This window comes from Corvus hawaiiensis, chromosome 10, assembly GCF_020740725.1.
Source record: "Corvus hawaiiensis isolate bCorHaw1 chromosome 10, bCorHaw1.pri.cur, whole genome shotgun sequence".
Lineage (NCBI taxonomy): Eukaryota > Metazoa > Chordata > Aves > Passeriformes > Corvidae > Corvus > Corvus hawaiiensis.
In genome coordinates this window covers 14059566-14077264 of record NC_063222.1, presented here as the reverse complement: position 1 = coordinate 14077264, position 17699 = coordinate 14059566, and positions in this window count along the sequence as shown.

Below are 17699 nucleotides of genomic sequence, written 5' to 3'. Positions count from 1 at the left end.
TGGCATTAAGTCATAACTGAAAGTGAGACTTGGTTTACAAACTTATTTGATTCTTGCTCTGACTGACAAATATTCACCTACTATTTGACATGGTAGAGAAAACCAACACAGCAGCCTCCATGCAGCACACTTGTGGTTCTTTGGGGGACAGGAAAGCCAGCTTGAATACCTATAAGGGTTTTCATTGACTTCAACAGCTTTTGGATCTGCCCACGACTGACAAAAATCTCTGCTGAATATTTTCAACAATGCCACTGTTCATTTATTTAATTATTCCTCACAAGATCCCTTAAAAAGTTTTATTTTCTATATAATGCATAGCTAAATTATACTGATAAAGCATAACATGGCACCATTATTTCCCAGCAAAAATGGTCATGGCTTTTGTTTTATTTTTTAGATGTTTAATTCAATTAATCTTCTAATTTCTCTGAACAGAGAAACCTGTGTATATGGTGGTTTCCAGCAAAGATCAAAGAGCTTAATTTCATGGCTTATCAATAAGAAAATCTTTCATTTTCCCAACTAATGTTTTTATTCATAGGTTGGAGACAGAGATAAACTCCCACAGAAGAATAAAAAGGCATTTACTCTCCTGTGAAGGCTGCAGTCTGCTTGCAGTTAGAAGGAAAGCAGCTCCTGCCAGATGGGTAAATCTCTGGCTAAATGGAGGGCAGAAAACAAGGACAGTATTAGTGCTGCTTCTTTTGCAGCACTGCACCAATAAGCACAGGGAATTCCTCCAACAAATAAAGGGGGAACAAGGACTAAGTGTGACTTCCTGGCTTGAGACAGCCAGAAAGGTGCTACTTTTTTGCAAATGGCATTGCTGCTGTTCTTCTGTTTGTTCTCCCAAAAGATGAGAATAATATTTACCTTATGCAATATGTAGGGATTTGAGGATAAAAAGCACAGGAAGCATTGATATTATAAGCTGCTGAGCAGTTCTCTCAGATAATATGCCATTAGTCCAGGAGATGACAACGATCCTAACCTTAAATCCTCAAAGAATTCTGCCACGAATATCAGACTACTAGAGACAATCATGTATGTTTGACTAGGGTATAGGAACAGTATGTGAAATAAGACAAGATTATATATTACTATATGCCCTGAACCAGAATTCAGTAACAATTTCAGGGCATAATTAATTACTAGCCAAGGTTATGTCTCCAAAAATAACTAAGTATGACTGGCAGCACTGCTCTGACTAAACCAATGTCCATCCTAAAAGTGAAGGAGCTGTGAGAAATAAAGAACACACAGAATCCCAGGCAAAATGAAGCACATTCATCTTGTCTGTACTTGCAGAACCATCAGCCTTGAGTAAGAAAAGACATATGACTACAGTTTTCTAATAAAAGCCCGCTTTATTTGAGAATGAGATTCATTATATTGATAAGGATTTTAAAGTATTCTTTTTGGTTACTGGGGAAAAATCAGAGTTAGAATTAGAACTGTTTAGTAGTAATTTTTTAGCATAAAAGGCAAGTATTGGGATGGGATGATCCTTGACTGGCAACACTGCCAAGTGAGTAAACGCTGTTCAATAAGTGTGTGCTCAACCCCAAACCTCTCCAGTGAAACACCCGGGCTGTGCTCACAACTTCAGTGCCACTCAGAGTTCATCATCCAGACAAGCACAGAGCCTCCAGAGCCTGCTGCAAGGAGAGAAACTTCCAAGAATGTCATATTGACTTCAAATCCACCTCCATCCCAGAAAAAAAGCCTGATGTGAAAGTACATTTCCTCAGCCTACAAGAGATGAAAGAGCTGTGTTCAGGTCTCCTGGCCTGCAGCCCAGTGCCATTCCACCAAAAGATTTAAAAGTTTTCCGATGAGGAGTGTGAATTCCAAGTTCTCCAAATGACCAAGATGAAGTTAGGGAAAAATGAAACCTATATATACTTGAACTCAGCGCAGAGCTTTTTATTGGAAGAAGATGGTTTGGCTGCAGTAGAATCCTGTGCTTAAAATGTAGAAAAAGATTGTGGGTTTTCTTCCCTCTGGGATTTTGTCTTGTTTATTTTACAAGGCTAACTTCTCAAAAAGGTGACTTATGTTCCAAAGCCATGTGTAAGTAATTTATATAATTTGGTATAATTTAGAAAAAAAAACATAGCACTGGAACACTGACTCAGTAAAGTACTGAATATGTGCTTGAATGCCACTATGAATAGACTGCCTTTCCTACAACTAAGCTGAGTACATGAACAGGCAATAGTATGAAGTAACTTGTAAGAAATCCACTTATTCATTCAGCAGCCCCACAGTGTATCCCCTATGCATCCCTGTGTGTCCCCTGTTGCATTAGCACATGCCATCAAAGGCAGACAAGTGCAGGACAATTCGGGACAACCCTTGCAGGCAGCTCTGCTGATTTTTCTTTCATGCAAGTGTCCAAGTGTGAAACAGAAGTCAGGAAATGAGAAAAGGAACAGCTACAGAAAACTGTTGCAGTGGCCCCAGAGGGTAAAATGGTAAATTATGAGGTAAGAGATAGAAAAAAGCTTCCAGTACCTAATATTTTAACTAAAAGCCTAGAAGAACACAAGGAACATTGTGCTGACAACCATTTTCACACAATGCTTTCTTACATTTTTTATTCTATCCTAATGTGTCAATGTAACAATATTGCCTCTCTTGTCAAGGCTTAGAAGGAAAGGTATAAAAAAGGAAAAGCTGAAGAGACAACAAGGAAAGAGTAAATATCAGTAAGAGAAATGTGACTTGACAGGAATGTTTCAGGCTTTTTTTGTTCTCCTGTCTCCTAAATATAACTGCATTTTCCTAGGGTGCAGTAGTGTTCAGATTTTGACCCACTGGTGTTTATCATAAAGGTGTCAATGTTATTCAGCCTTCATTCTGACTTCATTAGTCATTACAACAATTCCATGTTACAGACTTCTCACCCTTCACTTCAGGTTTCTGGTTATTTCTATCAAATCTGGCAGCCTCTCACCACCAGCAAATTCTGATGAACATAAGGGAGTTTAGCAATTAGGAAGAGCTGAAGGCAGGAATGTCTGAACTTCCCCTGCCCTGCAGAGGTCTCTTACATCACTGTAGCCAAACACGAACTCTAACAACTTGCTGTGTCTTGTTCTCCAAGATCTTACTTTAGAAAGACTTACTTTGTTTTCCCAGACTGCTTCTTCCTCCAAACAAAATGGATGTAACCCAGCTTCTTCTCTTTTCTTCAAGGGAGTCACGTATGGTCACATTTTTGGAGGACATTCACACTTCTACATGAAATAAAAAAATTAAAAAAAGAGGCCCAGTACTGCAGCTAGGCTACATAGCTAAATTATACCAGGGAAGAAAATGTGACAAGGGCAACTAGAGCAGGACCAGCTCTTCAACGTGTAAGGTTTATACAAGTTCATTAATAGTGAGGAAAATACATCTCTTGAAATTACTGTCTGCCATAAGCATCAGTATTTCACAGTAGCCTAAAAATTTGTTTTCATATCTATCATTTAAAAACACATGGATACACAAAGCAAGCCAATCTCCAGACAGCTGCAGCAATACAATTTTCAAAGGTAAACTGAGACCTTATGTAAACACTAGTCCCAAATTCACTTCTTATGCTCAGAAAGAGCAACTTACTTTCAAACCAAACTGCACTGGTGATCTTTGCTTTTTCAACCATTCCTAAACATCTTTTTTTTCCCCTCTCAATAGAAATACCATTTTTGTGTTTCTGCTTCAAAACACTTTAAAATTAGTTTGTCATTTCCCATACTACTTGAGGGCCAAACAACACGGGCTTCTAAAATTATGTCAACATTTAATTTCAATAATTTGTACATAAAAATATGTCAATAATTGTTGTCATAAAATTATGAGAGTCATTTCAGCTTCCAGTGTATCCACTGTTCACAGCATTGTTTACAGTCCTTGCCATACAAGGTGCTGGAAGGGTTCTCTCACAGTCACTGTCATTATGCCAAAGCCTGTGGACCTGAACCTGGATCATACAGGTGCATTTTCCAAGTTAGCCAAAGCAGCAATTCTGAAATTCAGGCTGCCTTATGCTTTTATGGAACATTACTCTGGCTCCAAAAGACAAATAATACTTCTTCAGCATAAATGAACTGGTACAATGTTAACTTGTCAATAATTTAAAAACTTATCAGAACATGCACAGGTTTTACACAAAGTCAGCATTTTTGCCATTTGCCCACAGCAATTTTTTCAGTACAAAGAGGGAGTGCTAAATTGGGATTTATTATACCATTAAAACACAGCCCAACTCTGCAAGCTGAGTATCTGGAGAGAAGTACAGTCTCCTGGGTGGGAAGGCCTTAAAATCCATTGACAAATTTAGGAATTATCATAAAGCGAATGTATAAGGTGATAACGGAGACACTGGAATGGAACGGAGTGAAGTTTAATGCAGTGTCTGTCAAGGTTTAATAGTACAAGAATTATAAAAGGCCCAAATATCCCCAATGTATCAAATGCTCCAAAGTCCATGCTAGGCACCATAGGGAATTGCAGCAGAGCACTGAATCCAAGTAACAACAGAGGGACATTGCACAGCTGCACCTTGGTCAGGCACTGTCCTCAGATGCACAAACATGCAGGTTACGCTGCTCATCTGAGGGCTGTACGTACCTCACCTGCTCACATCCCCAGGCATCGTGAGACACCATCATTCTACCTTCCCTCTACACATCAACGACACCTCTGAATCCATCAGAATCCACTGAAGTTACCCACATCTAACACCTCGAGCCTAAAGCCTGTTGCTCCCTTTTAAGACTCAACAAGACTTGGCAGCATTGCCAAGAGGCGTCGACCTCTATGAGCAGCTTTAAATTAAGTAAGAGCCTCTAAACTTCATTATGTGTGGTACCCTGGAAGGCTCAGCTGAATGAAGAGTTTGCAATAACAGCTCAGCAAAATAATTACACCAGTCCCAGATCTGTTGGTTTGAAGCTCATCCATAACCTTCAATTTGGGTTTCACACACATAGATACCGTTGTAGAATTGTCATTTTAGTTCTGGTTTGCATAGATTTTTGTTTAACAGTCTCAATTTCAGCTGCCACTTGTGCTACATCACATCTTCGTACAACTTTCTCTCAAGCTCTCAGCTCTTGGCAATGCATAGCAGATTAAAATAATTGTTAATAATATTTTACCATACTGGTTCTTTTCCAATACAGCTTTGTAATTTCATCTCTTTCTCAGCACTGGTGTGTTTTTCTGAGCTCAAAATCAACTGAAACTAATTATTTTTAAAATTATGTAATTTTTATTAAAGAAACTTCTATCATGCAGTATTTTAGTAAAAGGTGTACTGATCAAAGTACTATAGTTCCTAGAACACGCTATTTTCACATGAAGTTCTTTTTTTCCTATCCAATTAAAATAGGAACTTTTGTTACTTTGAAAAGCCCCTATTTCTGATACAAAATACATAACATTTTAAGCAAAGCAACACCTTCATAGTTGCTACATCTGTTAGTCTACCATTTCAGTATGATCTGACCTACTGATTTTATACTCTATTTAAGCCACTTTCTTAAAATAAAATAAAACAATCCACATACATGAGAAATGATTAATCATTTACAGTTTATAATACGTTTCATGAGGGAAAATTAAGAATAGTTTTATGGATTTACAGTTAGTTATCTGTTACTGTGAAGCAGTTTTTGCAAAGCAGTGCTGAATACAGGGACCATTTAATGAGAGCAACCTCTCACAGAAAGTGAAAAGTTATTTATCCAGCTGAAGCTGGAAATGCAATAATTTAATGTCAGTGTAGTACCCTAGATCCACACTGGGACAGTGGCTGATATTGGAGTGGAGAATGCCCTACAAGTAACCCTTGGGAAGCCCTCCCCTTTAGGCATCCAAAATTGAGCCTGTGCAGTCTCTGCTGCTGTGACAGGTTTGTGCTGCTGTCTGGGGCTGGCTGTCATGGTGATGATGGCTCTGTCACAGTGATGCTGAAAAACAAACTCGTAATCTCAAATGTCATTTGTTGTTCCAAAAGCCACAAGCATGGATGAGAGCCTTGGCTGTTAAAATGCTAGAACGGGTTTCAGCTACAGCCTGAGTGATTCTGTGATGCCAGTGGCACCTCTGTACCTCTTAGGCAGGACACATGGCATTTCCTCTGTTGGTGACCCCATGTGCTTAGAATGCCACACATGTTTTGGTGAGCAAAATGACACTTCTTCTTCATATGACTTATTAACTGCTATTCACATTACCTTCTGCAGTGTCTGGTCAGCTTTTAAAAGCCTCAAGACAGGGTACATATCCATCTTCAGAATGAAACAGGACAAGACAGCAACTCAGAGGGAATTTCTGTAGAGTGCAAGCGAGCGGGTGACATGAACACATTCAGTGGGTGTTTCATAGTAGGCAGGAGAGACCTGCAGTTTCCAAGGTGTGCTTTCTGACCTAAGCCCTGTCAGATCTGCCACCTGCCTTGCTGAGAGGCTGCCTCTGGCCCCCAAAAGCACTGAGGCAGCTGAAAGCAGCTAATGCCCCAAGGCCAGACCTGCTCTGTAAAAATAAGCTACTTCAGCACTCTTACTATGCCTTTGCCTTACTGACTTGAAATAGCCCAGTCTGACCCAAGGATGTGCTGTGAGGGATTTGGGTATTGTGATTTAAAAGTGCTGAAGGGCAACTGTGCCACAGGGACAGGTCATTAGTGTTAATCATTGGTTCTGCACAGTTACTCAGTGAGATATTGGGTGATTCCTACTTGTTTTCTTTCTACACTGATTGTAGTGTTTATTCAACAGTTTTCTGTGCTTTAATTTGGTTGATTGACATGCCCAGAGAACAGAGAGTTCTGGTCCTTTTATAAATTCAGAAGAAAAACTAACACAAAATAAATTGGCTCTGGCATTAACCTACATTCAAAAAAAGTGAACTACCTAGCTGATGTACAGTTTTAATCGTGCTTTTCCTGATGCAGGGTAAAATCCTATCCTCAGTGTAAAATCCTACCCTCAGTGGAAGAAGCCATTCTGGGGACAGGGACGAGTGCCAACCACATGTTGTTTCCAGAGCCACCCTGCTGTCCCAGTTCAGCAGCACACACTGCTGCTGGTTTTAGGAATCATTAACGTACCCTCCATCACCGATAACATTAAGCTCCCAGCTGACCATCCATGCTCACTCAGGCCACCTCCAGGAGTGTCCTGTGTTCTACTCCAGCCCCACCCAACCTCTCCCAGAGTTTTTCCCAGCCATGGAAAAAAACTAGAATGTAACTGCCAAGTGACCTGCTTCATGGAGCTGATTCAGACATCCTGGAGTTGGAAAGCTTGTTTTTCCTCATGAGTTTTCATTTCAGCTGCATGGAGTGGCTGCTCAAGCTGCAGGTTTGCCAGTGCCTGAGTGAGGACAATGGCAGGACTACAGAGCTGGGGTGCCGCAGGGGAGAGTTGAACCTGCAGGCTCAGCTGCTTTCTGGAATCTTTCTTCTGTGTTTGGTCGGCTTTTCTCGCCTACAAAGGCAGGGAAGGAGCAAAAGATATCTCTCCCAGTAGCATATGTGCAGATCAAAGAGGATTCTTTTCCTTACACTTATTTCCTGAACCAGTATTTTAAATCTTTTCTAAAACATAAACCTGAATTTAATATCAGTAGTATCAGAAGTATTGGGACATAAATTAAGATCTTGCTCTCTAAAGTCTCATCTCCATCCTACTCATCAACAAATACTGTAGCTAGGTTCTGGTTTTCTGTCTCATCTAGTCTAGACTAACAGCACATGAATAATAAGTTATTCTAGATTCATAACAGTATAATTGAAAGCATAATTTCTCTCTCTTAACTAACCAAGCGGGAACAAAAAAACCCAACCCAAAAAAATACTCTCTCCAAGAAAAACAAAATAAAACAAAACTCTGTAGCTTCAACCTAACACCATTTACAAAGAACAAGACAAAGTGAAATCTGAAAACTGCAAAACCTAAAATCTCACCTCCCACAACACTGGTAAAGCTTGCCAGTTTTTGCCCCACCCTCTTACTGTTAAAAACTTTCTCTCGCAACCTCTTAAAAAATATTTTCACGTTGTTTGTGCCTTTTAGAAATTCAAATGAAAAGGTAACACACATATCTTAAGCCATCTAATAAGCTTTGATTGTAACACTTAAACTGCTCAACAAACTTTCTTGTGCAGTAAAGTCTGCCAAACTCATAGCCTTAGAAAGCCCTGAGATCCTGAATTTTTTAAAAAGAAAGTAAAAAGTGAAGAAGTTGTTATTATTTTAGATAACTGGGAAAGGTTTCTGAAAGTTAGATACAATGCCTGAGGCCATTACACTTGAAATCTTAATCATCAGTGTCTCCAACACTTGGGATATGAAGGTTTTATTAAAACAGAGTTAATAGACATTTTTAAGAGTGTCTAGCCTTTAAAAGTGGTAGGTGCACACATAATGTGCCATCCCCTAAAGAATTATTGGCACAGATTTGATATGACCTACAAAATTAAGCCATGGCTCCACTACTTCCAACTTGAACTCTGGAAACCTCTGAACTCATTATATTATTACTCTGTTCTACAGATACAGAACTGAACTTCAAATCAATATATAACCCAATTACTAACCTTGTGAGCAACAGAGAGATCTTTCTCAATATTCTTTCCCCCCTACTGTAAATGCATACAAGGGCTGACAGATTTTTGAATGCTTCATTGTTTATAATTTGTTTCACGATTGCAAAAAGAATGCAATTTTGATGATTCTCAAATCAGAAATCTCTCTGACTAGTAAACATTCACCACCCAAAAATGAGTGATATCTAAACAAGTCCTCCTCTAAACATCTGAAATGGGGCATCCACATCACCACCATTTGAAAATAAAGCTCTGTGTGCATACTAGAAGGACACATCCCATAAGTTAAAGCTGAGATGGTGAGCACTGCACACAAGCTCTTCGGGGGGAACAATCTTTTGATTCTCTTTGGTTTGCACAGCATCTGTATTGCCATGCTAGACTTACCCATTTGGCCTTCACTGGTGTGCTGTAGATCTCACTTGGGAATTTAGAAAGGCAATTTTTCCTCTCTTCTCTTGAACAATTATGCAATCTCCAATGCAGGGATAACTCATGGTGTGGCTCTAGGCAAAAGCCTCCTGCAGAGGCTCTGCTAGAAATGCCATTAGCACAGCTGATACCAAGGTCACCCTCAAAGCCTCTCAAGAGCAGCTGCACAGCTTCCCCACCTTTTTGCATATGCTTCAGCTCTAATATTGACTACATTAACAGAAGAACATAATATCTGATTTTTACTGAATGAGGTGTAACATTTGTTGCCAAATTATTTAATTGCTTGGGAAGCAGAAGCTCCAGATACAAATGTATCTCCAAGAGAACCATTAATATACCTCCTCATTTAAAAGTTTTCAAAGACACTGTGTTTTGGTACCCTGACCTATGCTATTTTGGGCATTTTAGGGAGTTGAAACTGACCTCTGTATATTTCCTTACGTACCGATAAAATAAACTAAAAACTTAACTCATTACTTCAATTGCTTGCAAGTTTTAGGCAGTTGGCAGTAAATTTCCTTTTATATAAATATAAGTGTTATCTCATTACCAACAATCTCCATTAGGATCTAGCAGACCATGAAATAGACTTTGCAAGTTCAAGCAGTGTGCTAAGGCCCAGAAAACCATTACTTCAGCTCCCAGCTCCAGAAATTATGAGGGAAATGAAGCACTATATTACAGTGTAAAACACACACGCTAAACAAGCCTTTTTAGTCAAGGCATTAGGAAAAGAAGCACAGATTACTCATTACTGTGAAAAGTACAGTTGGGTTATTTGGCACCTTAGCTGAATTTCCTACTGTTAATAACTTCTTACAGAATGTGCTTTTTGCAGAGGAGAGGCTGTAACACATAATGCAGGATCATGAAGAACTCATTTTATACCCTAGGAGAGGCAACTCTATTCTAACATTTTACCCAAAACTACTTACCTGTTCAGAGAAAAAAAATATTTACAGATCTATGGCAAGAAAAAAATCAAAGTACCACAAGAAAAGACAAAAATATTGCTCCGAATGCTAACTAAAATATTTGAGCTTCCCTAGTGTTTGAATAGAAATAATGTTCTGTTTATAAAGCACACTGAGCTTTAATCTCCCTATGAGACTAAAAAGAGATAGTTTAAGTCAGTTTACTAAAATAACAGAGGATAACATTTGGTTCCCTAGATTCCATAAGACACCTAAAGCTCAGGCAAAATGCAAACTGTCAACCGAATACAGCACTGAGCCATCCTATCCACACTTGGTGGGAGAACAGCGATTTTTATTTTGTAAAGGAGCTGTGGCTTCAAACTTAACTGTACTTCCCAAGGTTTCTTGTCAACTTGGGTTTGTAGAGAACAGAGACCCAAATTAGTAAACCCAAAAGGGAAGATAAGCAGAATCAAAAACTAAAGATATTTGCTCGTCAGCAACCACTGGAGGGTCAGCAGTCTTCTCTCCAAACCCCAGCACTCTGTTCTTGCCCTGTGGGGGGATGGAAAACAAGGGAAACCAGCTTCAGGGGGCTGAGGGTACAACACAGTCCAGAGCAAACATGTTTGATTCACTTAAGACCTTAAGAAATGACTTGTTTCTCTTAGCAAAAAAAAAAAAATATATATTTTTTCCCGTCCACAAATATTAAAAAAAAAAAAAGAGAAAGATAAAATGTTGTGCACCACAATAAGAATGCTTTTGGAATTCTGTATTTATCACTTCTTCCAGACTTACTTTTCCTGAATCCATATTTAAAATGATCAGAATCAATTTTTAAATTGCCATTTAATTCCATATGATCTTACATGAGCAACAATTGAAACCAAATTTTGTGACACAGAAATCAAGCCATCACAATAACATTATAGTAATCATAATGGTAATACAGTAGCTTCTAGAAATGCATTCAAATACAGGTCTATAGGAGCTTTAAAATGTCCATAATTGATAAATTAAACATCCTTTTGTGAGAATTTACAGTGCAGCCCTCCAGAAATTCCAGCTTTTGCTTTTCAAAATATTAAAAATGATCAAAATTCTTTTCAGAATCTGCAGTTATTCTGTGCAAGTGGTTTTGTTATAGCTATATCATTATTATAACATCAGGACAAAAAGAAAAAATGTATTTGTTTGCCATGCTAGTGCTGTTTACAGTAATAGCAATTCTACAGGTTAAAAGTCAAGGTATTATGAACACTGTATTCTTAAAAAAATAAAGGAGGGGGACATTTGAAATCAATTTCGCTGTATTCTCTCCCCCAAATTACTCCAGAATTATAGTGTCTTATGTATTATATTATTTCTCCCAGTCACATTCTTGAAATCAGTTGAAAACCTTCTAAACTGAGAGATCTTGAGAGTTTAAGACTAAGACTGTAATTCCTTTGGGCGATAACAGGTTGTTCAGCTGTAGCTGATAAACAGTAGGGGCCAGAAAAACCAAACAACTTTTACTGAAAATCCCTCATGCTGCTTTCCTGCAGCTCCTCAGCCGTGTTACACCCTCAGAGCTGGCAGCAAAAGAACCCCAAAGCAGCCACTGCTTTTCACTCCTCCCTCAGTCCAGCTCCCAGGGCTTTGGGGCCATTTGCCATCAGTTTTATTATCATGCAACCAGTAGGAAATGTGTATCATGTGTAGGACTCAGTGGAAGATCACATCCTCCACCACTGATTACTGGCATATTTCAGGGTATTTGAAATAAGTACTGAACTGTGCAGCCCATGGAACCTCGTATTCAAAAACAGAGCACAGTCCTTTGGGGTTGCTGAGATAATGGGAAATTGTTCATTTCTGTGGAGAGAATCTGAACTGCTACAAACTCAAATCTAGCTGAGACAGCTACTGTGGGCACTAATTTATCTGTCTGTCTTTGAGAGATATAAACTCACTCACTGCAGGGTACTCCAAAAAAACTCAGAATTGTGCTGCTGCTCTGAAGGGGATTTAATCCTTCAATGAGTTCAAACACAGCTGAACTGTTCTATCTGAGTTCCTATATAGCACCCATCATCCAAATGCCCAAGTGCCTGAAGAAGTCTTTCAAGAGTTGACTTCCATTCATCCCCTCGTGCCACATCAAGACAACTTTGGGTACCTCTTTCCCACAGAGCTTTTCTGAGCCTGTCCGAAAATATTTCCCATTCCCCTCATTATAATTAGGTCATGTTCAATAAACCACTTATCATCCAAGCTCACTCATCAGCCCTCCTAATAGGACAATATCACCCCCAAAATCCAAGAGACTTAAACTAAGCATAAATTGTTGAAATAAACATATTCTCCCTTCTAACAGCTACCTTTGTGAGTCTCTCTTCCACAGTTCCACCTGGATTAATTCAGTACTGGCTTTGGCCAGGCCTGGGTTAATGTTTCATGGCAGCCCATACCGTGCTGAGGTTTGGGGTTGTGACTAGACCAGGCTGGATAATGCACCAGTGTTCCAGCTGGTGCTGAGCACTGCTGGCATCCTGGCAAGGCTTTCTCCAGTCCCCACTGTGCCCCCCAGGAAGCAGGGTGAGGGTGAGCAGGAGGGTAGGAGGGGACAGTCGGGCACACCCCACCCCACCCACAGCCCTGGCACCATTGTGGCACAGGGAGGAACTGGGGTTGCCTTGCCAAGGCGGCTGCTGCTCTGGGACTGGCTGGTGGGACCTGGTGCGTGACTCCCTTTGTGGCACTGAGGCTTTTCCTCCATCTATTAAAATGTCAACCCAGGAGATTTCTGGCTTTTGCTCTCCCTGTTCTCTCCACCAGCCTAGGTCTATTCATATTACCAGACTTCACTGCTCAGGTGCCAAAGCCACTGGACATTTAGCACAGAGGTTTCTGCATTCAACTTCCTTCCTCCCTCAGAAGTGGTTATCACAGTTTATAGAATAAGAGTCATAGGGGCAAAGGAATCCAACTGCTGTTAAATTTCCGCCTCTGAACAATTTGTCTTTGTTCTTTTAAAAATATTTCTGGAAATGCTTCTGTCCCCCCAGAGCAATACATCTTCAGTGCCATGTTATGCAATGACCTATATATGCACAGAGAACACTTGGCAAATAATAAACTCATTAGAAAAGCCACTCTTCCAAAATACTGAGAAAGGTTGGAGGTATGCAGGCTAGCACATATTATGCAGGAATTTTCAAACCAACAGAGAAAACAGATTTCTTGGCCGAATCTCCTCATTTTTAAACAGTCAGGTTGAAAGATGGACAGTTCCAGATGGCACTTGGGTGAAAACATGCAGCTTCACTGACAATGTTTACCAAAGATGTTAAAAAAAACCACAAACAAATAAAGGCAAAGTTTTACAGCAGCATTGTAAAAACGATTTCTTAGCTCTTGAAACCTTAAGAGAAACAAGAGGGTAGCACTGCAGATTGTATGGAGCCGCTTTTTTTTGAGGACAGATTTTTCTCAGTTTCCTTAGGGGGAAAAAAAAAAATGTTTACCTGCTAAAAGACAGTGTCTCTGTGGAACAGACCTGTGGAAACCCCAGTGACCACATATGAATGCTCAGAGAAAATGACAGCTCTGCACATTTCTCATCAAGGATTAGTGTGTTGAATCTGAAATACATTTTGGTTTACTGTAACCACATTTAAAGGTTATGAGCCGTATGTAATGGAACTGTGACATTTCAAGAAACATTCATCTTCGAAGTTCAAAATACTGAAGCACCTTTTTCAATTTTAGCCAGCTCTCCTATGCACACAATACTAGAACAATCACTTTTAACTTTTACCTATTCAATTTCATTTGGGAAATATTAAATAACAGTCCCACATTCATATATATCTCTTAGGTCAGACAATCCATGGCATTAAATTTGATAACCATGCACCAGCATTTTTGCTTTGTCTATTCCTTTAGCAGAATTTCCTGAATATTATTGTTTCATTTTTTAATTTATTTTCTTTTTTTAGGTAATATTGAATAATATCTATTTCTAGAAGTAGGTTTTAAACCACTGTCTGAAAGAGCCTCTCCATTATGTATGGAAGGACCAGAGTACAAGAACTTAGTTAAGAGATGATATTGAGACGCACCCTCAATGAAGCCAATATTTTAAAAAATGACTGCTATCATGCCAAGCTAAAACAAGTTTTAGTTTCACTAAGGCTAAAATCTTACAATAAGTACTCAAAAGACATTTTCAAAAAATTAAATCAATAAAACTATGTCTCCTTTGTAAACCAAGGAAGAACAGCCCTACACTGCCTGGTAAGGAGACGTTGTCCTCCTCTGCAAGTTTTTTTCATAGATACAGGAGCTCTTCCCTAACTGAGAAGGTGCTACAAATATGTGAAAAGGATGATGCATTCTGTAAACCAGTCTACTCAATTTGCTGCCTCCCTTCAGTCAAATATTACTCCAACTGGAAGAGGAAGTTGGAGATCAATCTTTCTTTAAATGTTTGTCTGATTATAGACTTAAGTTAGCAGAGAAGCAAAACCGAATGGTACTACCAGCTTCTGGATATTTAACAGCTGAAAATGTAACATACAGACTCTAAAATTTACAGAGCATATTCTTTTCACTATTACTAAAGCCTTTTACTTGCATGATAAGCTTGATGCAGTCATAATAATGGTTTCTTAAATATTTTGCTTCTTCTTAATTTTCTATTCTGATCATTAAACCCAAAAAACCAATGGACAGCGATCCCAGTGCATGTTAAGGTTATATAAAAACTAGATGTAATCAATTTCCTCCGGTGTCTAATATTTCCTGAAAGGATGTTTCCTGAAAGGATGGATGTCCTAATTGTCCTCAAACACTTTAAACAAAAAAAATGTAAACTGCATTATGTGCAACTTCATTTAAACTTCAATTTAAAGTGTGTGTTTAAGTGCTTTGCTGAATCCATTCAGCACTGTGGTATAGGGAAGATTACAGTGTTCATATCTTAATTTTTCAAAACCAGTTCCAATAGGACTGAACTCCTCTGATCCTTTCAAGCTGACAGGAAAGCACTGGAGTAAATGGAATCAAGATCACAAATGTTTTTCTTTTTCCCAAAACAGAACAAGGCAAAGTTCCTGCTGGAACTCTTGAGGTGTCTTTTCCCACAGAGGTTTGCATTATGAAACTCTGTACAGGCAAATATTATCTTATTACAGCACAGCATATAAATGCATTCACTTCACAGCATCGTAATCTGGATTTAAAAGCTGAAGAAAAACTAGGAAGAAACGTGTACATCTAAGATGGGAGAATGGGGGGGAAGAAACAAAACATTTTCTGAAAATCAGAATCGTAGCCCGGATTTTCCATGTGCTTTACATTTCAGGATTAACCATTCTTTGCCACTTCTCAGCCTCCCTCCTACACTTTGACTTACTTGTTACAATAAACCACAAGGTATTTTCAAGCCCTCTTCTCAGAGGACTCCTGGACTCCTCTGAGTCCACACACCTGTATTTTCCTTCCGTGAAACCCAGAACATGCAAGGGAAATCAGATGGGAGATTATTACACCTTTCCTACAGGGCTTGGAGAAACTTCCTGCTTCATTCTTCAAAAGTAAAGAAGTATATAGATATTGTAGCACAAACCTTGAACATTCAGTCCTCTGTGAGGGATTTTCACAGCTGAGCCGCACTTTAAAGCCAGGAGTGTGGCACTTTACTTACCCAAAAGGATTGCTTAGCAGCCTTACACAGCTTCAGCAACTCCCAAGAGTTCTCTTCGGGGAAAGACTTGGCCTAGAACAATCTACTTAAAATCCCCACGTTGTACAACAACTGCAGTGATTTCTTTTGTGTCAGTCACTGCTGGAAGCTCACCCTTTCCTTGCTGAATTGTGAAGTGGTAAGAGATTCCCTCGTTCCCTACAGCCAGGATGCCTATGGACAGGACAATATGGCAGCAGCTCAGCTGGTGAACTACAGCAGCAGCTTCCAGTGCTCTCCAGGTTTGTTTTATTGTTACCTCCTCCCACATCATTTGCTGGTCCATCCACGGCCCCACCAATACTCAACTTGAGCAGATTCTTTTTTCTTTATCTTTTTTCCTTTTTAATTTCTCCAGGCACTGTTTTGTTCCACCAAAAACCAAGGTGGTATCAAAATCTTTTTTTTTTTACAGAAATCTTACTGTTGTACATGGGCTAACTGTAATGAAAAGATCATCACACAGTATTGTACTGAATATATAGTATAGAGACCTTATGCACAGCAAATAGAAATGAGAGGTTTACCACAGCCTTTTGTACAATTTAACCAGCAGTTAATGCACATGTTCTTTTATTCTATCTTTTTTCACTAGGAAAACAAGTTGGCAGTTAAGAGGCTATAGTCTAGAATTTACACTATCAAAGCAGTTAAATATTACTGGCTTTTAGTACATTCAGCAAGTAAGGTAAATGTTACCAGATTCCATTCAGCTTTGAAATGCGCTCTGTAAGTATTAAAACATTCCCAAACACTGGGAAAAACATCTGCAGATGTACAACCAGGATGAATACAAAGGGTATCTACGAACATTTTGACCCCAAAACTGTAATCAATATATAAAATAAATAAATTTTAGCACTGCTTGGTTTTGAAGCTGCTGAATGCATGAAACTGCATGTTGTTCTTGTTTTCCCCTGTGGTTTGCTACAAACATCAAGGGCTACTTAGCTGTCTATAAGTAGTACAACTGGCAAGAACCTAGAGGCCTTAACAAAAGCCTAGAGAAGAACAGACTTCAATAAATATAACATTAAATAACACAGATATTTGAATTACAAACATGATCTGAATACTTTTAAGTGGTTTGCAAATCATCTGACCATACCTTTCAGCCACTGTGAATTACATCCCCTGACAGTCAGATACTGGTGGAGAAAAGTTTCCTGAAAACTGGGCTCAATCCAGCCACAAGAATTGCAAAAGAATTTTCAAGGCACATGGGTATCCCACAGTTAAACACTGTTTTCTTTTTAACTGGTACCCAACAAGGTGCACTGGTACCTGATAAGCTGCCCCAAAGCTTCCTTTGGCAAGCTACTACTCCACATCAGCCTGAACCAGGAAATAATTTCCCCCAAGTTCTTTGCAGTCTGGAGGGCTATGGAAGTGAAGCCCTGTGCCCCTTCCTGCAGGATGTGGCACAAGAGCCACCAGCACCCACCAACGCTTGGCCTGAGGCTCCTTTGCCACTAGGTAAGGAAAACATAAGTCAAATTTATTCTGGCTCTTGAATGCAAAGCAGAAAACAGCTACCAAAATGAAATCAGTAGAACAAAAAATCAACATCTACGTGGAACACAGGATGGTCATGGGCTACTGAACAGATTTCCTCCTGCAGACATCTGTCTGCTGCCTGGACCGAGGTGCTATTTCAGCAAACATCCTCCCTTCATTGTTTCTGCTCTGGAAGAAAAAACTCTTACCCTGGTTCATGGTCTTCTAATTATACTTCTTTTCTTTTTGCTAAATATTAAGCACAAATAAATCTTCAAAACAGATCCTGACCCCCCAATACCTGTTCTTCCTGCAATTCATATGCTGATGTCATTGTATACCACATGCAAATCGCCATGTGTAGCTCATGGGAACAAAAGCTCTTCTCTCTGGATGACTTTCCAATGTGTGGGTTATTTTAAACATGGTTCACTCTGCCTGCAATGCACATGAAGTGAGGATTTAACTTCAAACCCATTGCTTTTGTATATTGTTCATTAACCCACTC